At 48.5% G+C, this 27212-nt stretch overlaps 1 protein-coding gene across 10 annotated transcripts in view; it reads left to right on the top strand.

Moving 5' to 3' along the window:
- The window catches only part of LOC144934736 (dynein axonemal heavy chain 3-like), an 864594-nt gene that overhangs the window by 262324 nt on the left and 575058 nt on the right, over positions 1–27212 (top strand). The window contains exon 1 of one of the 10 annotated variants that reach the window (XM_078860823.1): positions 24631–24781. The exons of 8 other annotated variants lie outside the window; for them this stretch is intronic. The gene's annotated coding sequence lies outside the window, so the exon portion shown is untranslated. One more of the 10 variants, XM_078860825.1, reaches the window with a different exon arrangement.

The raw sequence follows: 27212 nt of genomic DNA on the forward strand, positions 1-27212 counted from the left end.
CCCACCCACACCAACCAGCATGCTGAGCTATGGCCAAACAATTCCCATGACCGGCATGGTATAGGGGAGGCATTCATCCAGAAGCAGATTACCCGAGGGTTATAAAACAAAATACACGAATCAAATAAAAATTGCATTTCTCAGAGAAGCTGTACTGGAAATTAAGTCAAACAAAAATGGTGTATTGTGAAGAGCTATTTTAGTTTGTGTGAATGCATTGCTGATTGGACTGAGACCATAAAAACTTTATACGCTCAGGGACCTAGATTAGTGACAGCCGGCTGAAACTTGAATTCAAACTCATGTAATCACGAGTGTGGGCTCAGTGACCTGCTGTGGTGTTAGCAGCCAGAGCATAACTTTACGAGAGGCAGAGAGGCTACATTACCGTCCAATATACGTCACCTCCGATGGGCACAGTTGGTTAGGTACGGCGCGAAAGAAGTTCAATATACATACCATGTGATCCAGCAGTCTGTGTCATTTGTGAAAGCAAAAAGTTGACAATTTTACGCCGAAACTGACGAATATAAAAATGTACACCAACACGAATAGAGCACTCTTGATTTGAAACTTTCGTGACTGCAGGAATCCATACTGCGTGACTTTACCCAAATAACCAAAGAGTATAAATAGAGCACGGTTATGGAGCGGTGGTGCAGCGGTTAGTGCAATATACTCTTATAGCCGGTGACCTGAGTTCAATTCCTGTCCACGGCGAACCACAGTAGCAAGCGATATTTGGACCGGGCCTCGGACTTCTCCCCACCTTCCCCAACATTCATCCAGCAGTCGATTGCCTTTAATTCATCATCGTTGTTGTATTATTAAAGACACCAAATCAAAACTGCTCCTAACTTAAAGAAAAAAAACCCAACAAAATACTATTCCACCAAAATTTGCGAGCAAAACTTTGAAAAGCTGAAACTCTCCCGAAAACCGCAAAAAAAACCACAGCAAGGTAATTTGGAACTCAAATTACAGTCAAATCAATGTTCCTCGGCCAGCGTCAAATGCGCAAAAAAAAACATGCACGACGTGACATTAATCGGCGACTCGTGGCAACGAGGCGCCGAACTTTAACTTCACGAAGTTGACGCGCGCGTTCACCCGGCCCACCTCCCCCACCCCACTGGCCCCGGTCTTTCCCTTCTCCCAAAAAGTTTTTTGCCGTGGCCGCAGCGCGCGCGCGTACACGCGCGCTCCGCCGCCGTTCTGCATGGGCAGGTGATGAGTAAATGGTCTGTGACTGGCTGTCGCAGCCCTGAGCGGTGATGGAGGTGCCGAGACCTCGGAGTGCCGCCCATGTTGATTACCTTAATGATTCGGCGCAGCTACAGCGGCTGCTGTTTACAGGCAATTTGTCATCATCAGTGTCCGCCGCTCTTCTCCGCTCGCCCCCCACCACACCCCCCCCACCAGCCAGCGCTGTCGCACAAGCTGATTCATTGCTCCTGCACATACACATCTTTCTCTTTCCTCCTCGCACAGCATTCCTCTCTTTGCCCAACTTTCAAATCACACCTTCTCCAGTTTTATTCCCATCTGTCATCTTTATTTCTCAACTTTTGATTATATATATAATTTACTTTTCTTTTTAGCTCTCCTTCTTTCCTCCTCCTCCTGAATACCCCTACATTTCATTAACGGTGTCTGCCACTCGGTCTTCATTTTTCTTTCTGCGCGATGATGTGCTTTGTATCAGAACTGATGGGCATCGTGCTGGCCCCATGCAAGCGTTCATGAATCAAAATTGGAAAGTAATCACGCTCTGGCGTGTGGCGTTTTTTTACTTCGCTTAGGCACGTGCAAGAAGCCAAAATAAAATATATCTCTATGATTTCACAAAATCACCACTGCGATCCCCTTCCCCAATAACAGCTAAGCCCCGTGCTGGTGCCGTGTGATTACAAGGCAACTATGTTTTTGCTGATACTGTAGTTGGCTGCTTGCAGCAGGCCTCTGTGTGCTGTGTGTGTGTGCTGTGGGTGCGCATTCCACTCTGTAATGGACTGAGAAGGGCACGAGTCCCATTAGGAGTGGAGGGCACTCCATCTGAGAGACAGGTGGGAAGGGAGGGTGGTGATGGGCGCGGGGCTGGGCAGGGGCCGGGCTGCAGGGTGTGGGGGAGGCTGTTGTGCTGAAATATAACTGCGGCGAGATGAAATGGCGTGACCTCCCAGATCTAGATGGATGTCTCCAGCCTATGGCGAAATGCATGGGTTTAAAAAAAAATATTAAACCGACGGCGCCCTGAAAGCAGTGTGCCGTTTTGCCCGGCAGATGGTTAAAACCCCTTTCTTTTTTTTGTCGTGGACAGATTTTTTTTTTGCTCAAAGGCAGCAGACGGCCGCTGCCTCTTGGTTGAAAGTTGGGGGGAGAGAGAAAAAAAAGTTTGCAGTCATTTATGCATGAATGCACGCATCCATGCAGATGTATTAGTGTGTACAGTACATACACACACACACACATGGCACACACACATGGTACACACACACACGGTACACACACGTGCATAATTGAGAGTCAAAGAGAATTGGGTCTTCAGGTTGGTTGCTGACCCCTGACCTGTCTCTGGTCACCCACCTTCCTCTATCCTGCACACGGAGAGATACACGGTCCCTCCCATACAAGTAGCAACCTGCAGTCTTTCCTCTCTCTCTCTGTACTCCTTCTTCTTCTTAGATGGCAACAATATATATCGCTTCTGCCTTCCTGCGTAGGTTGTTGTGGTGGTGCTGTGTAGCTGCCAGATGTGTTTTTTCTGGTTTGTACCGCGTCTCCGGACCGGAAGAAGCTGGCAGCACAACACGTGGCACAACCCTGAAGACACGCCTCGGAGGGGAGCCGTGATGTTTACCGCCTCAAAGAGTCAGTGTGTTCTCACCACTTCTGATGGCACCAAGCAAATGGCAAAAACTCCACATGCCTATGGCAAGAATAGCCTCGCAATCACAATTGACTTGCCTCAAAGTGGTCCAGACTTTTATCAACCGCAAAGAAGGGATGATTGGTTGAGTTGAACCCTGCCCAAGATTGCAGCCTTGTGATTGCAAATCGAGCGCCCTGCCCTGATTGAGTGCTACCAGATCAAATATGGATTAATGCAGCGTGCACGCGTGCGTATTATTCTGTTTGTGTGTCCTCATCCCTCATCCCTGTGACACCGTGTATTGTTCTGTCATGACTACAAAACAGCTGGACGGAGGCACCTTCATCAAATAATGCGCGCTAATATGAAATATTTAGGCTGCAAGACAACCCGGGAAAGCCTGCAGAACCGTACGCGATCTCGCTCTCTGAGCATGTGCACAACATCCTGTTCTTATCCTCTGGCCTCTGGACGCCTCAAAGTGTTGACCTTTTTTTAGTTTATTCCAGCATGGACATGCAACTACCATTAGTCACATACATATAGTGGGTGTGTTTGGTATACACTATATATATGTATAATAAGTTTTTACCCTTTTATCTGGCAACAAAACTGACACCTTTTTTTACAAGGAGTCATGGTTGCATTGACCACAATACCTGCAGTCGGAATGCAAACAAAAAACATAACTCTGATAATGTATGCACTGTCCTTGAAGTTGATTGGTCCACACCCGAGACAGCTTTCCTTAGAGCCTAGTCTCACATGGTGTTGGACCAGATGACGCCAAAAGGCGCACAACTCAAAGACAATGCACCATCAGAGTATGAGAGCTCGGGGTAAGCATTTAGGTTCCAATGGTGGACTATATATGTATATATGCTATGAAAAGTTAACTAACTACTGTATGAAACGTTTTTTTTTAGCAGGTAAGGCCCACTTAGCTCTATAGTTCTTTTTCAAAAACGACCTGGCCACACATGATAGCCCAACTAAGTGGCTTAGCGTGTGGAAATTTATGGCAGCCAAAACTCTAAGCGCACGTTTCTACATGCAGAGAGAAAACCCGGATGACCCGGAGAAAAATCCACGCGACCACAGGGAGAGACATACAAACTCCAAATTTACACGCGTCAGTCGGGAATTGAACCCACGACCTCCTGTACACCAGGCGAGGTAGTTAACATCTCGCTGCCGCGGTAAAACGTGCAGCTCGGCAAGTGCTTGCTCGCACCACTGCTGGTGTAAGGGCCTCCGCTAGAGGAAGCCCCTTTAAAGTGGGTATTTGGCCTACTCTTTAACACGTAGGAGGCTTTCGCGACCAATATCATACGTAAAATTGGATTTCTGGCTGTCGTCTGATGAAGCTGGTTGTAATTACTGGCGAAGCGTCGTACTCAGATTGTAAATGTTGTGGCTTGGCTCTCGAACACACCGGTGTGCTGTACTAGTGACGAATTGGCACGTTCTGTTTACGTGACAACCCTTACTAGTTGGCTGTGTCGGGTGGTGGCGGGTTTTAACGACACATTTATATATTTACGCAATCTAGCCCCCAAAAAAACCTCTATTATGTATGGCCTACTCTTCCACGCTGAACTGACGCATTGGAAGATGTGGGAGTTCCCATTCTTTACACCACCACCACACGCGGCCTGCTGAACGACGAACTCTGGGGCACCCAGTTATTATTCTGTCGGGTAGACAGAGGTGGAGGGAATTTAAAATTTGAATTAAACCGGCGGACGTTTGGATCGCAAGTCCACTGCGCGAACCGTTACAAAACCACGGCGTACGCTGACAAACGCGTGGAGCTGAAGTTACTGCCTCTATCACTTCGTGGGTCGGTGAGAGCTGCATTTTAACAAAGTTTCTCCAAAGTAAACTTCCTGCCTTTGAGTTCAGATGTATATTGGAGGTTTTTGCCTTTATTTCGCCAATCAATTTTTATTGCAAATGTCATCTTATCGCCGTGACCAACTTTGATGACAGCGCGCGTCCCTGCCTGACGCCTGATATTTACGTTGTTACTTTCCTTCATGCAGTCTCAGTGTAGCTGTTCCATATGTGGTGTGTGTGAGAGCTTGAATAATAAGAATGATTGATTCATATTGTGATGTGTGCCAAACACCTTTGAGCATTCGGATGACTGCGTCAGTTTGCCCTCTGTCAAACGCCCTTACGTAGTCAACAAATGTCAAGCCTAATGGCATTTGGTACACATTAGTCTCTTTCAGATTGGATTAATAGTGTGCATCTAGTCAATGGTGGAAAGCCCCATCATGGCTGAAGAGGGACGGCTGAAACACACATCAGAGCAAGTATGTCTAGGGGCAGCGAATGAATGCAGACTGGGAATAAAATTATGAAATAAAACTGTGGACGAGAGCAGGTTAGAGTGCTTTGGGTAAAACTGAATGATGATGATAAAAAAGCAACGTTACCTGGGTGTCTAAAGAAACTATGTTTTAAATCAGTATATATGTATATTTAAGGAAAATAATAACAGATCACGACGTTTAGATCGCTTGTGTTGCGATCGAAACGTTGTGATCTACTATAAAAAATTTCTACCTACGTAACTTTACAGAAAGAACCAAAGAGTATGGATTCCTGCAGTCACGAAAGCTTCTAATCAAGATTTTATTTAAGGAGTCCACACGAGTGAAGCAGTAGAAGGGCTTCTGCTTTGTCAGTCCACAGCGAGCAAGCAAACTTGTAGGAGCTTAGTCTCAAAAGGTGCCCCGGCTTCTCATGCCGCGGCTTCTCAGCTCCGTTGTTTCTTCTCTTGGGTGGCTCTTGACCTTTCGTAACCGGCTACGCCTCTCCGGTCAATCCCCTTTGGTTTCCCCTTCAACAGGCCTTCAACCGACCCGGATTTACGCTTTCAAATTTTGGCGGGCTTTCGACCTTTCGAATGCCCTCGGCCAATCAGACGGAATCGCCTCGTGTTCCACTAATCAGGGCGCACGCTCAGCTCGTCTCAACCTCGGCGTGTGACAGCTAGCCAATGGAAATCGAGCGCTCTGCATTCAAAGTGCAGAGACGTTAAACTCTGTGTGCACTTTTTAAATAATAAATAAGGTACCCCTCCCAGCGACCCTGCTATGATACATGTATCAGAATCACAGACAGAATATGTATCAAAAGGTGGAAAGTGTGCAAAGAAGCATGGAGAGGTCTATGCTCACCCAGCAGATGGAGCAATGCACTCAAGTTGTGAGCAGGAGATACATTTATTGGTTTGGACATCCCTTCATCCAGCAGTGTATAGGTCATGGCTGATTACGATGCACGCTGAGATCGAAAGACGTTTCATGGCTTCATCGTGTGTTCAATGTTGAAAGTCAAAATCGAGTGGGTTGCGGTGGCTGAGGAGTAGGGGTATGTGCGCAGAAAGGAGTCAGCGAGGTTACTCGAGTCAGACATTGGTGTGGCACTCAGAGGTCAGAGACCAGGGGGAAGGCCTGCAGCCAGATGGTGGGATACTGGAAGAGCATGCCTTGGATGCTGATTGTCAACTGTGGAACAGCTGCTGCATCTGACAGAAGGAAATAGGGCAACATGTGGTGGCATCGATGGCATTGGCTGTGATGACCTCTTATGTGCTTGAGATGTATCAACAAGACCCGTACTGACAAGACCCCTACTTATACAGTATCTGCATCGCGTTTCCCAGAAACTCTAGTTGATTCTATTAATACCGTGCAGTTTACTGATAGACAGCCAGTTTAGATTTATTTTCATAAACATATCTATATTCCCAGTCTGTTACCCCCAGCTTCACACACTACCGTCACTATTACCACACGTTGTATTTTAGCTTTTAACATTTCATTTTGAACTCCATACGTTGTTAGCCTGCGCATTTCTAATTTACCCCCCCGGCAGCATAACAAAAGGCGGCTTAATCCTAGCTTGCTCATCTACTTCCGCCATCTACATCACAAAGCTTCAGTTTCAGCTCCAGTCGTTGCCTCCCAGCGCACCCCCGGTGCTCAAAACGTTACCTCCCAGCCCACACCCCGCCCCCACACTCACCATGGCCCCTCCCTCCATCCCCCGCAACTATATAACTCCTCGTCACAGCCATCTCTGAGACACACTGAAGCGGTTGTGCTTTCGCTACGTTGTCCCCACCTGAAGAAGGACGCTTGTGTTGCGCCCGAAACGTCGTGATTTAATTTAGTTGTTTTTTCATTAATTTAATTTTTTACCTACGTGATTTTACCGAAAAAAATCAAAGAGTATAGTGGCGGACCTTTACAGAGGCCAGTTCCCACCATAATAATGTGGACTTTCCACCACAGGGTGAAGATGAGCATATCTGCATGCTTATTTGGGTATTCACACGAGGTCGTCGGGTGTTTAATAACTATGGCGGAAAGAAATCAAATGTCAACGCGTTTCTCTGCTCCAACACGCAATGGGTCGGTGCTGATTTTGATTGATGGCTCCCGAAACGGTGGTGAAATGCGCATTTCCACGTAAAGGTACACTATTCCCATTACATTACCATTGCCCACCTCAGCAAAGTGGTATTTATTTTATGAACCCCAGAAGGATGATATGCTGACTAAGTTGTCGCCCAGCTGTGATTTGAGCGAGCGACCTTCTGATTGCGAGTCAACCTTTCTCAACACACCGCCAAGTTATGCATTTTAATTTGCATGTCTTTAGTCTCAGCATGTTTTTTTGTCAATCTTGGTGGCTCGGCACAGGACCAAAAGGCCTAGCTTCCAACAATGAGCATCTCTATTGAGGGGATCTCCTAGATAAGAGTTAATGTCACTTGAATTGAGTTGGGTTGTTAGAATAACTTTGAAAAATAAAACGTGGGAGGGTATTTAAAAGCGGAACAGTGTGAGGGAAGATGCAGGAAGAGAAAATGTTTTCAACTGAGGTGTGGTGGTTGAAGAGGGTATTGTCATTTAAAACTAAACTGAGCATTTTATTTTTATTTTATCAGCTCAGGCCCATTGAGTTACATAGCTTTTTTTCAGAAGCGACCTGGCCACAAATGATAGCTCAACGAGCTGGCTTATCAAGTGGAAATTTATCGCAGCCAATTACTAAAAACGCACGTTGATTCTAAATGTGAAGGACCCGGAAAAATAATCCACGCGACCACGGGGAGAGAGACACGCAGATTCTAAATATACAGCAGGCATTAGGGTCGGTATCGACCCCACGATTTCCTGCATAACAGGCGATGGAGTTAACATCTCGCTAACGAGTTATTGGGCTAACGAGTCATTGTGGGTCTTACCCACAATGCCGTGAAGCCATAAATAGCTTATTTGATGGCTCTGTATTGCGTAAACTACTCGGTGCACTCGCAACTACCGACCGGCTTGCATATTGACACGTATTGAGTGACACTGACCGAACGCTCGAGAGAGTTCCTGCACAACAAACGAGAAACTTTGCTCAGAGTAACTCATGCGAGCAATCATGAAAAGACAAAATAAATATATACGTTTTAAAAAAAAAATCCAATTGTGCAACGAATGTTCATTATTGTGCAAAAACCGCCAGCCACGTTCAAGGGTGAGCTCTGAGAAGTGTGAGAGCTCCACCGTTAGTCGCTGGCGTGTGATCGCCACCGCGCGCACACGCACAGTCCTACGTGCAGATCAGCATCTGTACCCCTCGACGTTTCTCCCGTATGCCACGCCATAACCATCGCCTCGTCTCGTCCTCCGAACCACACTCGTAGCCCCCCGTGCATAACTTCGATCTCTTCATAAAGTTTAATTCCAAAAAGTCCAAAGTCTCCCTGATGGGGCAGCACACGACCCTTTTGACAATCGTGGGCCAGTGGTGGAAAATTCCACATTCCCATGGTCTGGTTCATTCCCTCCATGCCATGATCACTGTTGACTGCACGCAAATTGGTTCTCATTTTAATAATCGAAGAGGGATGATGGGCAGAGTCGATCGAAAATTGCCATTTGAAACTAGCGACCTTCTGACCGTGAGTCGCGAATCTCCACTTCTCGTTTTCTTCGACTTCCTGCATTTCTGCAGCACAAACAGACGTTTTGTATTCAAACTTTAGGATGAAAACCATCACTGGACCTCTGGATGGGGGGAGGGGTTGGCGGGTGGATGGGTGGGTGGGAGGTGAGCTAACCCTTTCCATCGATTAGTTCTTCACATCCGTGCAATTCTACTGTCGGCCTTACCAACACATCCTATGAGCCCGTTTATTTGATCTTTCCCATGACAGTGTGGGAAGGAATGCGAGACATTTTCCAAGCATAGGCTGCCGAAATGTCAGAGGTTTTTAGCTGTTAATCCCATTAATGGTTTTACAGCTCGGCGGTTGCAGCCCGTGTTGCATTCCTAATGTCGGGCTCGGTCTCTCTGGTGGACGGTTACAGTGGGGAGAAGATGAAATCAACAATCCGCGTGCTGCCCATGCCTGGGTGTAGCGTCGACCACCCGATCACTCGCGTGATGCACTCAGGGTGAACGTTGGGCAACACGCGGTGTGTGCTTGCAGTCCACTGACTTGGAGTTGGTGGTTGTTGCCATCAGGTGAGCCGTGATGGCTGTGTGTGTGTGAGAGATAGTCGCCTCAGCCTCAAAATGAGTACCCGGTGCGGTGTATAAACATCGCCACCGGGCGTGGTGTTGGCCATCCAACCCCCTCATGTGCCGTGCCGGCCTTTATAGGTGCTCACTAACAGCGCTTGCCCCAACAGTCTGTTCAGGCGCTACGGGGGATCTTTGTCTTTGTGTGAGAACGTGAGACAATAAACAGATACGTTACAAGGCGCCTTGAGGAGCAGTAGAAAAAGTAGGTTCCAAACCCATCTGTTCTGGGATTTCAACTCATGCTATGTAGATTTTTTGGTCCACTGGTATGAATTATGACCTCTGTTACATGTTTTTAATACGTATATTTTCTTGAGAAAGGACCATGCAGCTTTATTTGTGTAGTATTGAGTATATGTATAAGTTTAAGTGTGTTCATGTTCAAATTAATATTGGGTAGTGCTCATCTCCAGTGGCAGCCTTCATACATAGAAGTAAATTCCACATGGTTATGACAAAGGTAACTCTCTACATAGGACAACCACTGCTAAATTCCCATAAAGTGAAGCTCATTTAATTGACTCCAGAGTCATGGTGGGCTGAGCCGACCCCTGTCCAGAATCTCGACCATCTGGCCAGATACATACGAACACCCGATTTACGAATATCCGACTTACGAATATCTGACTTACGAACACCCGCGCTAACGAACGGGTCTCAGGGACGAATTGTGTTCGTACTGCAATTAATGTGAAGCACCATGTTATGCCAAGTCAGAGGTGATTGTCTTCTTGATAAACTGGTCCCAGTCGTAGGACTGCTGAATTACCACCAGTTCTTCAGGACCATCATTGGAGATTAACACCACCCAGTGATGATCACCTGTGGAGTCAGGGTTTGCAGCTCTCTGATGTATTTTACACCGCGTGTTGATTGTCACTATGTCCGACGTTTCACTCCCACGTGCTGCTTTCTGAATAAGCTCACAGCACGTGCGGTGAAACATCGGACATCATGACGACCAACACGCAGTACAATATAAGAATAGGTTTTACCATTTCTGGCAATAAAACAGGTATTAATATGTTAAAACACCACACAGAAACCTTTTGCAAGGAATCTTGCCTGCATTAACCACATATGCTTGTGGTGGACGTGCAAAAACACATGCTCTGGTAGTATACGATGCATTGTTTTTGAAACTGATTGGTCCGCACCAGAGACAGCTTTCTTCAGAGCCTCGCCTCAAAGTGTCAGACCAGAGGACGCCAAAAGGCGAACAGCACAAAGACAATGCCACAATCAGGACATTGAGAGCTCGGGGTGAGCAGCTGCACAGACGCCACTACCCACACAGTAATACTGAATGGTTTTTAATAATAATAATTTATCCTCTGTGTGCCGTGTAAAGTAATTGTGCCGCATGCGTTGGGGTTGATGAACTGTGCATAAATTATCGTCCGAGTGAGACACTCTCAAACGAAGAGGAACGTCAATAGATGGCTGTACAGCAAGTAGGATGGTAGTTGGCCTATTTTAATATTTTTTCGGAGTGCCAAGCCGTCGTGTTTGTCGGTTTGCGCCAAGCGCTGTGGTTTTCTCGCATGTGAAGAGGAGACTTGGGCTGGTTGAGAAGGATCTTTATTTTGAAGGCAAACTCACACCACACTTCCACTCGCCATAAAAACCAACCCGTCTGAAGCCCCCAGGCTCCGTTCCCTTTACGAGCCCCTCTCCCTCCTTCTCCGCCAATCCCCTTCTCGAGGCTTCCCGCACTTTGTTAATCCTTCTCGCACCAAACCTATCAGTGTCCTCCACTCAATCGGATTGCGCGTCGTGCACGGCAGTGCTCTCGTAACCCCTGACCCTTAACCCGTGGTTGTGTCGTGTTTGTGTATGAGGATGTCCCGAACATCCTCTGCGCACGCGTCAAAGATACTAAGTTCGTGAATGAACGAACATTCGAATTCGTGACTCTTCAAAACATTACTGTTTGAGATTCCATTGGGGGTTTTCCGGAAGAAAGGAGAAAAAATATTACTCGTTGTTATTTCTTGACGACGTGGTGACATTTCGGGAGGTAATGCAATTTTAAAATATCAGCGTTTAACAAAAAAAAAAACAATTGTTATTGAAAGAAAAAAATGCAACTTGACATTTGATACAATTATGTGTGCGTGTGCAATTATTGTAGAGTTTATCGAACGTCTGCGCGATGCACAAATCACGTGCAAGATGCGCAAAGTGCTTAACTACGCCTTGCGCTGTGTGGACACCTCGTGAGTCGGCAGAGCTCACGTTGGCCGCGTTCTCACACGCGCGCGGACAACGTCGCGCTCTGCCCAAGTGGTGCATTCGAAGCGCCGTGAATGGCGAGCGTTCATCCTTCGTTCGGCCTCACCGCTCAACTCAGCCTGGTTTTGGCGGTCGCCGTCCATTCACTCGCCTTCGCCTCGCGGTGGACATTCCACGTTACCCTGATGGGAGACGTTCATCCACAACGGCTGGCGACTTCCCGGAAAGCTGATGACATTGCACGCCCTTGACTCGCGTGCACAGACTTTGCATGCGCTCACGTGTGTACACCCACACCTCGCATTCTTATAGAATGAAAATAAAGATCCCGCCGTATAGCCTCAACAGACTGTTGGGGCAAGTGCTGTTAGCGAGTAGCGTCTGTGAAGGCTGGCACGGCACACGCGGGGGTGGGTGGCCAGCACCACGCTCGGCCGCCTTTGTCTCCCTAGTGGCGATATTTACACACCGCAGCAGATACTCATTTGAGGCTGATTCGAGCTAGAGGAGACCCAGGTCCCGTTCAGATAATCGTCACTGGTGTTGGCCGTGAGCGGGAATCGAACTCAGGTAACTGGGTTCGTTGCGTAGTGCGCTAACTGCTTCACTACCACGCTAACCGCTACACACAATCACATCCACACATACTTACATGCATACACAGACACACTCATTCACGCACAAATCACATACACACATCCACACAATCACATACACACAATCACATCCACACATACCCACAATGCATAAACAGACGCACCCACGCACAATCAGACGCATGCACTCGCGCAGTCCCACTTGCGGGCAAAGCTCATTATCCGAGCAAATGCATGTGGAGAGATACATGGCGCAAGTCTTCTCATCTGAAATGGAGTGGGGTGACGGGGTCACGGTGGTGGATATGAGAAGGCGAGGGCAAGAGAGGTTGCCCTCGGGCTGGGGGTTGCGTCCACCTGTGTCGCACGGCAGTGCCTGAAGACATCGTTCAACGTTCATACTCGGCAGAAATGTGGTATTGCTGTGAGTCGGCGGCGAGTCGGCCCACTTTAGTTTGGGGGCAAAAAACTACCAAAGTACAAGCCGGTGAATACGTGCAGGTGGGTTCATTGATGATTGGAAAGCCAAGGCGACTCGTGATGTATTATTGGCACGGTTGGCTACGTACGGTGCGAAAGAAGTTCAACATGCATACAATAGATACATGAGCCAGTGCTGGTGGGTGGTCGTGGGTGGGTGGTGGTGGTGGTGGGTGGGTTGTGGATGGGTGGTGGTGGGTGGTGGTGGGTGGGGGCCCTCTGCGGACTGCCTCCCAACACTCGTGCACATCTGTTGCAGAGAGAGCACCGACAAAGCCACCGGGCCCTTGACATTCCGCAGGGCTGTATCTGTGCACGTTGCACTTCTTTTCACACCGTACGTAGCCACCTGTGCTAATCGGGGGTGTAAGGACAACAAAACCAAACACACAAAGCCGTTCGAAAGGAATGAGTTTTCAATCCGGATGATTTTAAAAGTGCGTAGCTCCCAGCGGCTTTCCTAAATGTCGGAAGGGAGAGCGTTCCAGACGGCCGCAGGGGCATGTCTGAAGGTCGCGCAGTGATGCGTTGGCCGTCAATCGTCGGCACGCGCGTCACCTGAGAGTGCAGAAGCTTGGGGTGGGATAAGGGGCGCATCTCGGGGGTTACGTGGCAGCGTCGTGCGACGCGAAGGGGGCCCTGGACGGACAAAAAGAGGGCCCCGAATCAACAGATGAACGAGTGAAAGCATGAGAAGAGGTTTTCCCCTTTTTTCTGGCAACAAAACAGGTGTTAAGATGTTAAAACACCAAACTATAAAACCTTTTACAAGGAATCATGTCTGCATTAACCACGATACTTGTGGTCAGAATGCAAACAAAAATATACTCTGATAATATATGCATTGTTCTTGAAACTGATTGGCCCACACCAGAGAGCTTTCTTTGGAGCCTCGTCTCAAAAGGTGTTAGACCCCCTCCCGTGGAGGCCCTTTTACCAGCGGTGGTGCGAGCAAGCAATTGCAGGGCTGCACCTTTAACCGCGGTCAGCGTCGAAGAGTAGGCCAAAATACCCTCAATCATACACACAATCAAAGTGTATGTGCCATTGATTGTACGACGTGTGATTGTACGCGTGTGTGGGAAAATTCACTTTAGAATTTGTGTAAATGTGGCGTCTGATTATATGTTGTGTGTGTGAATGTGGTGTGGAGCGGTAGTGTAGTGGTTAGCGCTACGCTGCGCTACGAACCAGCCCACCCGAGTTCGATTCCTGCTCACGGCCAACACCGGTGACGAATATCCGATCCGGTCTTGGGCCTCCCATAGGTCGACTCTGGTGCGATGTGTAAACATCGTCACTGGGGAGACAAAGGCAGTCAGGCGTGGTGCTGGCCACCTGCCCCCTCGTGTGCCGTGCCGGCATTTTATTGGTGCTAGCTAACAGCACTTGCCCCAAAAGTATGTTACGGCTATACGGGGGATCTTTGTGTTTGAATGTGGTATGGGGCACGGTTGGTGCATTTGCCAGTTAGTCAGCCCGTGGCACCTGGGCCTGTCCCGTGACCTCCTGTTACTTCACGTGGCCTCAAAGTGCACCCGGCCTGGTACAAAAACACTCAGTTGTTGTGAATGTGGTGTGTGTGTGTGTGTAAGTGTGCTGTGTGTATAATTGTGTTTAATGTGTATATGCTTTATGTATGATTTACTTGTGTGCTTCTGTGTGACAAAGTCCCATCGGTGAGCTCCTCCGGCAGGCAAGGCTGCATTGGCTGGACCATGTAGCCCACATGCCCAATCACCGCATGCCCAAACAGCTTTTGTTCGGCCGGATCAAAGGGGCTCAATAGGCGCGGCATGGGCTAGAGAAGAGATGGAGTGATGTGGTACAGGAGGATGTGGAGCTGAGTGGACTTGCAGAAGACTGGTACCAGCAGTGTCAAGATCGGCCTCTGTGGAGGAGGCTCGTGAAGGACGCTGCTACTGGGCAGTTGGAGGCAGTCGCCCTCCAACAATAACAGGGCAGAGGAGCGACGCTCACAAAAACGAGCGGAGCGCCAGGTGGATAAAGCACAGCAAGTTGGCACAGTAGGGGGCACAGGTGGTGCATCAGCCAGTCATCTCGGTCATCTCAGTCAGTCGACCCGTGGCACCTGGGTCTGCCCCGTGACCTCCTGCCAGCGAGTGTTCGACACTTCACGTGGCCTCAAGGTGCACATGGCCTGGCACAAGCGTCGTGATGACGTCACCGCCACTTAGTGGCGAATGGCGGTTGTTGTTGTTGTGTATAAATTAATTGGGTGTGTAAATGTGCTGAATGTATTCGCATGTGTGTAAATGTGCTGTAAGTATTTGTGCGTGTGTTTGGATTTTCTTTATTCATGTGTGTGCGCGCGCTTCAGCGCATGTTGAATGTATAATTCTGTTTCGTTTGTGTCTAAAAGTGCCGTATGTGTGTATATTCTGTATGCATAATTTCACGTTATGGGTGTGTATGTAAATATGCGGTATTTATGAATTTATTTGTACGTGTGTGAATATGCTGCATGCATGCATGCATTGCGTGTGTGTGTGCGCGCGCACAACAGTGTGTGGAGAGCGGTGGCGCAGCGGTTAGCGAGCTGCAATGCGAACCCGGCGGCCCGAATTCGATTCCCCACTCACAGCCAACACCATCTAAACCGGTCTTCGAGCTCCCCTTTGCCGACTCAGCCTCAAATAAATATCTCGCGTGGTGTGTAGTAAAAATGGGCACGAGAGAGACAAAGGCGGCCGGGCGTGGTTCTGTCCACCAACCCCCTCGTGTGCCGTGTCGGCCTTCATAAGTGTTCGCTAACAGCACTTGCCCCAACAGCCTATTGGAGGCTATACGAGGGATCTTTGTCTTTGCACAGCAGTGCGGTGTGTATGCGAGTGATAGTAGGGCTCTTCTCCCTGGAGGGGTCAAAAGTAGAAAGCTGCTGGCCCCTGAGACTCCTGCCTCGAGTTTGAATCTCACAGCGCCAAGCGCTTTCCGTACCCACGCGTGCATTTTTCATGCCACAACTCGCATGCACGCGGCACGGCTGATAATAATAATAATAGACTCTCTTCCCATTATGAAAGGCTCCTCTTCCCAACTTCCCCTGTTGAGTTAATGTGTATACACTGGCTGCTTACCCACACCTGCGCTGCTCTCCAAAAAAAAAACCTGGCCCTCTTTAGAACATCAAACCATAAGCACCTCAAAGGTCCCTTTGTCTGCGACAAAGCCCAGCGGTAGCACGTTTGGAGGTTTGTTGTTACAGAGGTTCACGGTTCAAATCCAACGGCTGCCCTGGCTATTACTGCGGGTGCCATAGCTGAAATAATACTGCGGTGCCATCTGCTTCACTCACAGCGGACATTAAAGATGATCTGTTGTCATTCAGCATCACGTACGGGCGTCAGGGTATAAATTAGCAAATTACCCCACAGATTACTCAATTGGGATTGTACGTAGCAATAATTGCCTCCCAACTGGCAGGCGAATGCCCCAGGCCACTCTTGCAAATGAGACATCCTGGTCTCTTGAATTCTCACCTGGTTAAACAAAAATAAACTTGAACTTGACCGTGAGCCTTGGGCATTAATATTGATACCATACGGACGTTATTGCTTATTTTAATTGCGCTCTCAGCATCGTGTAATGAGACGAATAATCCATTCGGAGAATTAAAACTAGACTGTTGTTTATTTTACCAGGTAAGCCCCACTGAGCTATATAGCTCTTTTTCAGAAGCGACCTGGCCACAAATGATTGCTCACCGAAGTGGCTTATCGTGTGGAAATGTACAGCAGCCAAATACTGTAAACGTGTGTTTCGAAATGTGGAGGAGGAAAAAACCTCAGGACCCGGAGAAAAATCCACGTGACCACGGGGAGAGAGACACGCAAACTGCAAATATACAGCAGCAGGCGTCAGGGTTTGGATCGAACCCACGACCTCCTGTATACCAGGCGAGGTAGTTAACATCTCCCGACCCATGGCAGGAGACATCTCAATAAACGTTTTATCCACGCTATTGACAGTGACACTTTCCCATGTGTCCAACTGAAGAGATGTTCTTCAGGCACATTGGAACCGAAATCTTGTTTTTTATTTTCAAACCTGGAATTTTTCATAAAATTAAGTGAAATTCAAGATTTTATGAAAAAATGTAACAAACATGTATGTAGCCATTATTAACTGAGCTTAGACCATCAGCTCGGCTACACGCTAGAACCCAATTTAATAATGCGCGGCTGCCCAAATTCAAATCCAGAATTGCCACATTTCAGTTTCGTCATCTGACCCCTGAACCATCTGATACAATTTAATTTTTTTCGCAGGTCACGTGGAAAAGTGCACCCACTAGTTTGTGGATCAAAAAAAATACTGGAAGGGATCTCAGAAGAAGTTCTGTGATACCACCTTTTGCGGGCCATTCTCTTGCAGGTGGTGTGTGCTGCTCTGCAAGAGTGTTGAGTGACTACTTCGTCTCCTGACATGATGTAATTAGCATAATTGCAATATAATTGGGAAACATTTTTAAACGAATATAACTGAAGCCAGTCTGGCGGGCTAATCCCTGGGAAATAGCAAGGGACTTGAATCATTTGGTGGATGTCATTCTGGCTGTTTGCACGTTGGACATTAGCACGGTCTCGTCAAATAATATTTGGATGTCAGCCTGGATGTTTGGAGCACAAACAATCCTGAAGGTGCCTTGTACGATTCACCTCCACCTTACTCGTCTTACAAAAACAAAGACAAAGATCCCCCTTACAGCCTTAACATACTGTAGGGGCAAGTGGCGTTAGCAAGCACCTATGAAGGCTGGCATGGCACACGAAGGGGTGGGGTGGCCAGCACCACGCCCGGCCACCTTTGTCTCCCCAATGGCGATGTTTACACACCGCACCGGGTACTGACTTGAGGCTCAGGCGACCCAAGGGAGCCCTTGGACCGATTTAGATAATCGTCACTGGTGTTGGCCGTGAGCGGGAATGGATTCATAGCGCAGCGTGCTAACCACTATGCAATCTGCGTGTGTGTGTTTTTGTGTACGTACGTACACAACCCACTACGCATTGCTGCTTACCCGCTTGGTTAGTACTACACCTATATCTTTTACCAAGCCACACTTTTGTGCTGAATCCGTATATATATAAAAAAAAACTTCTTCAATGTCTCCGGGAGCAGCAGGGGCGGTAATCCCATCAGAGCCACCACTGCAGCAGACATCACCCATCGCCTCTTTCAAAGCCACGGCCAAACTACCGTTGTGTGAGATTGGCACTCGACGGGGGCATCTCTATCTCCCTGTATTTTGCATGTAATAATCATTTGTGTATTCATTGCGGTGGGCTTTTCGTTGGTGGGTGGTGGGGGGGGGTTGCTTGTGTGCCCGTCCGAGGCTTGCTGTGTGCCGCTGCGTTTCCCAACGACCTGCATTTTTATTGCCTAATCGCGGACAACGTTTCACCGGTGTCTGAGCGTGGCCTGGGGCTTCCTCTCGGTCAAGTCAGCCTCAAGTGACCATCCCAGTGCATTGCAACGAACATCAGCCGGTGCAACCGCCCCCCTCGCTCTGCCACGCCACTTTAATTGCAGTCGGAACAGTCCCGAAACGCGAATTAAGTTTGTCACTCGGCGTTCTTATCGCCGGATTTTTTTGTTCGTCACACAAAGAAGACCCGCACAATAGGATCATAGGAATACGGGGTAAAATACGATTATGGATTAGTCGTTCCTTCAAATCTAGCGGTGGTGCCTTATGCGGATAATTTCTAAACCAAAGCCATCTTTATAGCAGGGATCCGGAGAATATCGAGGTGCAAATGAATATCTGTATACACGCTAACAACGGCCTTTGAGGCTAAAAGGTGTGCGTGTGTGTGGGGGGGGGTGTTTATGTGCACGCGCGCACGTGCGCGCACGTTGTGTGTGTGCGCGCGCGCTATAGAACAGCTCAAGGTTGCGTGAAGTTGGGTTGTAAATCACGGTCAGAGCGCGGGGGCTTGAAAAACGAGGCCCATCGGCAGCTGTGGCTCCAGGGCGAGCTGCAGGGGAGAGAGAGCGGCTGGACCACGGGCGGCGGCGGCGGGGGGGCAGGTTGGGGAGGTTGGCTGACGTTTGGGCTGCTGTCTTGAGTGGTGAGGCTGAGTGGGAGGGGTTACGGTGAGAGTGGTGGTGGTGGTGTTGCATGGTGTGCGCTGGGTGGTGTGCGCGCGGGCGTGCCAGTGGGCGTGGGGTATCGTGGACGGACGGGGCGATGGAGAGGAGGAGGAGCAGGGCGATCGGTAGCGGCGTGCCGCTGTGTCTCCACCGCTACACCCCCCTCCACCTTACCCTGCGGCGCGAAAAAGAGGATCCATCATCACCGCCCCCTCGCGCTGTTGACGGGGCGGCGGCGTGGTTAACCCTTCTCCCCCAAACGTCTCGGCGCGTCCCATCACCAAACCCAGACGCGCATCGGCAAGCGGCGTCCTGCGTGGCGGACGGAACGATAACCGGATTTTACATCCGAGGATTTCGCGGCCAATATCACGATTCGTGATTAGTTTCTGTTGGGTTAGATCGTCGTGGGGGTATGATGCCGGTGTGTTTATTTTTGTATGACCCTCCACCACCCGACAGAGCCACTTAAAGCAAGTTGTCACGTGGGGAAATGTCTCAATTCATTTAGTTTCTCGGCCAAAAAAAAACCGGAACGTTGAAATGCAAGAAAAATATGACAATGTTTGTACGACGTTTCGCTGGAGATTACAACTGACATCGTCAGGTGTGAGCAATAGCGATGCTGTCGTGTGAATAGAAATGGTGGTGATGATGATGCATGTGCAAAATCGAATTTAACACTAACCACCCTGGATCCAGTGGTGGGAATTAATTTGTCCATTCATGGGTGGGGCCAGTCTCTTTACATAAGATGATCGCTTTCAAACCTCACATACGGTACATGTTTTATCGGTCACAGAGAAACAAATGGTTAAATCGACTCTCAATTGTGATTCATCTAATGTCCTGCTCGTTGTGAGCTATTTACTCGAGGCACTATGCCACTTCGCCGGACCTATTAATCGTCATTTTCAGCCGTGACCAACCCACTGCTGGATGCAGTCCTAGCGAAGCTGTTGTTTTCTCTTCGCTGTTCTGCAATGTGACAATCTGTCGAGCGCCTGCACAAGGCCTCATTTTATCGCTCCACCTCCTTGGTGGACACTCTCCGGGACGCGTTCCATTCTTTGCCCGCCGCTCTGTCACTCTCCTTGACCGTCGGCCAGCTTCGCTTCTCACCACCGCGTCTCCCGTGCAAGCCTGCTTACATTGGCTAACAACGGTTTCAATTTCACCTTGAACCCACACGACAAACGTGCGTTTGTTTAACGCGTAGGCTTTCGCGACCATTATTATTTACACTCGATGCTGGATGTAATCACCAGCGAAACGTCGTCGTAGTCAAATTGTAAATGTTGTGGATGCACTCTCCAACAAACCGGTGGGCTGAAGTAGTCACTAATTGGCGTGTTGTTTACGTGACAAACCTTACTGGCTGTGTCGGGTGGTGGAGGGTTATGACGTATTTATATTTATGCGATCGAACGCAAAAACCTTTATTATGAATTACTATGAAATGTGTGGTGTTGGCCGCATTTTTCTCAACTCTTTGAGTTGTTGGTGCCAACGTCAACCCGGCCACACATTCAGCTCTTTTGAGCTGGTGGTCTGGACAAGGCTGAGAGCTTTTGTGCACCCAATGCCACACATGTTGTTAAATGTATTTAACCTGCATATGTTGTCTAAAATCTATGCATTCCTTTTTCTGTCTCAGTCTAAAATAATTCATGAAGAAGAATAGAGAAATGCATACTTTGAATGTATTGGCATTCATCAATTGATATTTATTTGTTCCAGGGAAACTAAATTGGTCTCAATCAGTGGCGTCCTGCTTTGGATGCTTGGTTATTGTCTGCATGTGTGAGAAAGCACGAGTCGAGAAAACCCTAACCCATGGCAAAAGATTCCACTCGGAAATCCACAGTGATAGGTCAGTGTCTCACCTGCTGTGATGCCATTCATTCACTGGGAACCTCATAGTCTGGCAGGTTGTGAGTCTCAGACTCAGACTCTGTTGAGACAGGCAAGGTCCGTTGAGCTAAACAGCTCCTTTTTTTCAAGGGCAAGCTGCCCATAAAAGCAGCAACGGTGACACGTGACAAGGGGTTACAAGGGAGGATACGTTAGATGCAATGTTGAAAAATAAAATACAACTGACACACATTGTAAAAATAAATAAAATGGCAAAGTCCAAGAGGAAGGCCTGCATGCGCAGCAATGTAACAATCGGCAACAACACGAGAAGCACAGAGCATCCAAAGTGGATGTGTAGAGTCAACCTAAATGTAAAGACCTAAATGTAAAGACCTATTGCATGTTCCACCAGCCCCACTCGACAGCGCAAGACTACTGGCGTGCACCCCCAATCCCGGCCATTCCATTTGCAATATTAAGCATACGTGGTAAAGGTGAAGCCCTACAATTGCTTGGCTCACGCCACTGCTGGTGGAAGGCGCCTCACACGAGAGCGAGCTCGAGAGAGAGAGAGTCCCTGCCAGAGGATCGTTTGCGCCGCTATTCCACTCTGGCCACCAATCTTCGAAGACGAGGTGGGCGTACCCCACACTTTGCCCCACCGCTACGGCGGCCTGCCCACCGACTAACTATAAACGGCCGCTCCTGGGTGGACAGAGGGTGGGGACCATTTGTAGATAACATTTGTTGAGGGCAACCATCGTAATTTTCTCTGCTCAATTTTGTCGACGCGTAGCACTCGCAGTGATGTTTCACGCGTGAACTAAACAAACAAACCCATTGCTCTTTGGTCGATGAAGCTACAGTATTAGTGGAATTTTGTGCAGTCAGTAATGGTTGTGCTATACGGTGATTAATAGTGCTGAGTGATTCGCACAATTCCTAACAATGTGCTCCTTGAAATCAAATATTATTTACTAACAGGGTCATTGTAGGAATAGAATCGGCAGCATTTTACGTGGGGAATTGTCATACTTTTGCCAGCTGGTGGCGATCCTCTGAATTGTGATGGGAATTCAGGAATCGACATTTAATTACGTGGGGGATCCTGTGGCTGTAAAATAAGTGCCACGTGCAGTTCAATGGCGATTCCTGAAACTCCATTCAAGTGAATGGGGATATCTTCAACGATCCAGCAGGCATCCGTAGAATCCCCATTCATTTTAATAGCGATCCGCATCTCTCCATTTCAAATAGGTGAGATTCTCGCCGTAATTCCAGGGATCACCGCCAGATGGCACGCTCACACTATTAGAATCCAAATTCTGTGAAAATGGAGGTATTAGAATGGGAGTTGACCATTCAAGGACCGTGATATCTGTGGGTTAAAAAAATGGTTCTGGAGATGTGCATTACCAGGATTCAAATCTAAGCTGCCCGTCATAATCACTTCATGATGTGATAATCACACTCCGCTATGAACCTGAGTTTTTATTTCGGGGCACGGCCATCATCAGCTACAAATGATATCGCAGGTCGTGTTGGTCAAACAACTCCCATGACTGACACAGGGTGGGGAGGCCCTCATCCAGCAGTAGATTGACAGGAGTGAACATAATTCTAATCAGAAAAGGACAAGTTCCTCCCAATACTGATCTTCATTGGTCATCCAACGTGAGTTGTCTCTGGTGAGAGAACCTAGCTCATGTAGCTGATTTCTTCACAATTCCTCACATTTTTAGCATAGCGACGGCTGGCTTCCAAAGCGTACAAGGACTCATAGATTGAAAACTAATATCCTTAGAACTACTATTAGTTGTGTGGTTTGTTGTCGTTCCTCCACACCTCGGATTAGCTCGTTTGGCTGCGTACGGTGCGAAAGAAGCTCTGCATACAATCCACTTCATGAAACTCGCGTGCAGCCGATTGTGCAAAGAACGTGCACCCATTCCGTCGCTTCTGAGTGCGTAACTGCGGAGGGGCCAGAAAATGGCGGGGTTACGGTGGGCTTGAGGCATGGCTTACGAGGCCAATATCACTCGCCACTGTTTGTTGTCCGTGAGCAGGAATCAAAACCCGATTCGCTGGGTTCTTAACGCAAAGCGCTATCCATTGTGCCACGATACCCCTCGGACGTGCACATATTTAGTCACAGATGCACATGTACGCACATGCGAAGGCAACCATTCCTCATGCAGCTTTGTAGGCTATTAATATAAGTCAGGCGTCGAGTTGCCAGGGATATATGAACCAGCCGTGAGCACCTCCTCCACAACCCGTACCGACCAGCTTGATGAAGTATGGTCAAACAACCCGACACGGAATGGGGGGGGGGGTCTTCATACCCAGTGGATTGATAAAAGTCTGTAAATTACTATTCTTCTTTTTAGCAACATGGCATTTAGCCGTTGGCTGCAAGCACGTTGACTAATGATCTAGGCATTGCTGTTATCCAAACTTGCAGTTTTTACATCCTTTAGCACTTCCTTCATTTTTTCCTTTGCTGTCTAGGAATATAATCATGAATTTACATTATTAATGTGTACATATAGACAGCAGTTCAGTTCCCGCTCATGGTCAACAGCAGTGATGGTTATCTGAACCGGACCTGGGCCTCCCCTACGTCGACGCAGCCTCAAACGTTGCAGGACCCTCCTGAAAAAGAGTGATTTGAGACTTAGTGAGGCTGTCCTGGGTAAACTAACAAACATTCAGAATAATAATCGGGGAGGATGGAGCAACCCTTACACACATTAGCACGTGTTTGTGTGTGAGATAGACGGAGCCTGATTGGTCGGCTCGGTCCGTCGATGGGGCGAGTGAGCTGATGTCAGCACAACACGCCCCGACACCGAGCGACGCTCGCCAGCTACTGATTGGGCCAAAACTGCAACGTGAATTCGGCGTAATCGCTCTTGTAGAATTTCCAGCGGCGACTGGAATTCTGCAACAGTGTGAAAACAAATTCTGCACGAATCAGACCCCAATTCTCTTCATTGAACAACCATTGCCTACTTTCCATTAAACCGGCTATCCATTTTATTGGCTTTAGACGGATGATGGAAGGACGTCTATCTTGTAATTGTGAGTTGAGCACCCTGCTGCAGCGCGCACAGATATCACTTATATTGTACACACACAGACTCAGAGATCTCCCGTACAGCCTTTATAGACTGTTGAGGCAAGTGCAGTTAGCGAGTAATCACCAAGGCCTGCAGAGCACATGCATGTTGGGGGTGATGTGGCCAGCACCACAGCTGCCTTTGTCTCCCCAATGCTAATGTTTTGAAACACCACGCCAGGTACTCGTATGAGGATGCAATGACGACCTAGGCGAGGCCCAGGACCATTTCAGATATCCCTTGCCACAGATGTTAGCGATGGGCGACAATCTAATGTAGGTCGCTGGGTTCACAGCGCAGTGTGCTAATCACTGAGACAACACTCTTGACAGTATATGTACGCGCTCGCGCGTGCACGCACGCACACACACAAATCATATATGGCCCTTTAACATCTGAGCGGATTGTTTTTGTTGCTTAATTAAATTTGCATTATAAAGGCAACAAAAAAAGTGTATAATTAAGGTCACCTTTACTGACACAAAGTAAATGTCACATTTTAATCTCCGATAATAAACCCTGGGCTTTTGGCGTCTCCAGCAGAATGCCTCGCGTGGCCATGGGGGTCACATTCAGCAGCATCCTCCTCCTCATCCTCAACCACGGCCGCTGCTGCCTCTGTCTGGCGAGAGACTCCATCCTCCTCCTCATCCAGTGGCTGTTCTCGCGATGCGAAGGGGTTAATGAGAAACGCCAGTCAAGACTGGAAACGTCGCCCGGCTCCGCTATAGAAATGTCACGAGCGGAGCGGCGCGGGCGAGAGAGGCGGCGCAGCTCCCGGCCATCCCTCCGTCAAGCCGCCGCCGCCACCGGCTTCCTCGTGATGAATAAGTCACGAGAGCGGCTTGCGTGAGAGACCGTACCGATTGCCGACGCTGAAATACATCTTCTTAACAAAGGTCGTCCGTGCTGCGCCCCGAAAAAACTCAACCCCGTTGTGTCGTGTTCCCGCCGGCGGCTGAGAAAATCGCTCCGCGCGCGGTATTTTCACTTCACTTTTTTTCTCCACGGTTAACCTGCGCGATTGTATTAGCTCTTGGTTTTGTCGTCGTTGTTAAATGCACTGCTGTAAATCTACACGGTTGTGCACGTTTATTTGAAGTTGCGCCCCTTTGCCAGTGACCGTCGGTAACTATTTAAACTCTTTTATTTCATTTTACCAGGCAAGAAGGCCCACTGAGCTACCTGGCCATCGCAAACTATAGCTCTACGAAGTGGCTTATCACGTGGGAATTTACAGCCGCTATTTTTCTCTCCATCGCTATTACAACGTGACTCCCCCTGCCCTTGCCTCGGAGTCGACTACGCTAAGCTTGCCAAGTCTTTAGTTATTGTATGCACGCATATGTATTTCCGCACACTGAAAATATTATTATTTTCTTGAGCAATCTATTGACACAAACAGCCTTGACCTGGTGCCGATGTGTGATCTGGCACAAAGCACTGGAGGGCAAAAGCCTTTCATCCGCAATTTCACTGAGAAACAACTTTCATGGCGAAAGGGACGGCTCTGCAAAGCTATGTTCTTTTTCTCTCACGGCCGACTCTACCTCAGTATTTATTCTTTGATAAAGAACAACGTGGACCTGACAGGCGACGCGTTAACACATTGTTAGCCTTCTGGTGAGTATGCACATTTGTACATGTATTGGTGTTTAATGCTGACACATTTACGTTGTCAAGGAATACTTGGTATTACATACTGGTTATACATATTTGTCAAAAGATCAAATTCGTAATATTTTCTCAAACGAACTAGGTAATCAGTTATCTCTGCTTTAATACCCTGAGCTGTACGTGAAAATGTCACGTGAATGTGGCAGGCCCTATCTCTATGGGGTAACTCCTGCTGCCCGCCCACAATGCTTGACTTGTTTTACTGACTTAGGCGCATTTACCTTCTCCCAGGGATTGAGCTCCAAACATTCCTATCGTGATTATGGCTTTAATTGGCAGCACCGTCCCAGCTGGAACGTATACAAAGACAGCGGTCCCCTGTGTAGCCATACAGTTCCGGACAAAGTGCCGTTAGTGAGCACCTATTAAGGTGGGGTGTCACCTACACCGCGGCCCACCGCCAATTCGCCTCTTGAATGCTCCACACACAATCTGGTTTAAGGCCGAGTCCACCTCGGAGGAGCACACAGTAGGGAGCGTCGGTTTACGCGGCTGCGCTGCAAAGCTCCGCGGTGCGTGTTTTCGGGGGCCGTACGTCGGAGGGGCTTAAACGGCACTTGTCGATGTTTCGCACGGCCGCGAATCGAACCCAGGTTGCCGGGGTTTTTGGGCAGTGCACCGATCGCCACACTATCGCTCCCCGCGCCCGATGCACAGACGCACGCGCGCAAAGACGAACGCGCACGCGCGCGCGCATGCACAACGCTGTCCGTGAAAGCGTTAACGCAGACCTTGCTCGAGACTTGGCAACCCTTGTCGTCGCTTTATCTGACGGCGTGAGCGCTGCCTACGTCCTGACCTTCAAAAGTATCGGAGCGAGCGCCGGGCAGAGATAAGGATCCTCGCAGGATTAATGGACGAGATGCGCTCGGATTATGAGCGTCGCCCGCGCACCATCGGCCTCCTATGGGGGCAATAAGCCCAGCGTCCGTCGCCAATCCTAACCCTTAGCACGAGCGCTCTTGCAGCGGCCAATTGGAAGTGCAAACTCTACCCCGGGGGGAGCTGCTCGTGATGTTTCACAAACACGGCGCAGGAATGAGGAATTCCACACCAGCGCTTTACGTCTGGGCTCTGGACGCGCCGTGCTGAGCTATGTAGCTATTTTTCAGAAGCGACCTCTCCACAAATGATAGCTCAAAGGAAGTGGATTATCACGTGGAAATATATAGCAACCAAATACACTAAATGCATGCTGCTAATTGTGGAGGGAAAAACCGGGGGACCCAGAGAAAAATCCAAGTGACTACGGGGAGAGAGACACGCAAATTCCAAATATACAGCAGGCGTCAGGGTCAGGATGAAACCCACGACCTCCTGCATACCAGGCAAGGGAATTAACTTTTTGCCACCGTGACGCCCACATTGCAATGTCAGGGCAGAGTGTGTAGGCCAATTGCTATTCGAAAAAAGTCGTACTCATTTTGTCAACACGGATTTGAACTCGCACCCTCAACGTATGCTAACCGCTGCACTATCCGTTTGGATGAGATATGTACAGAGCGAACGTTTAACAAACCTCCTAGAGGAGAAGCCTGCGTCCTTCATATCGAGGTACGTGGAGCATTCTGGTAATGTGATGTCAGGATAGGGTGGGCCACTTGGAATTAAGATTTTGTATGTGGCCAGAAAGCACTCAGAATGTTTTCAAGG

The sequence above is a fragment of the Lampetra fluviatilis genome, chromosome 11 (assembly GCF_964198595.1).
Source record: "Lampetra fluviatilis chromosome 11, kcLamFluv1.1, whole genome shotgun sequence".
Lineage (NCBI taxonomy): Eukaryota > Metazoa > Chordata > Hyperoartia > Petromyzontiformes > Petromyzontidae > Lampetra > Lampetra fluviatilis.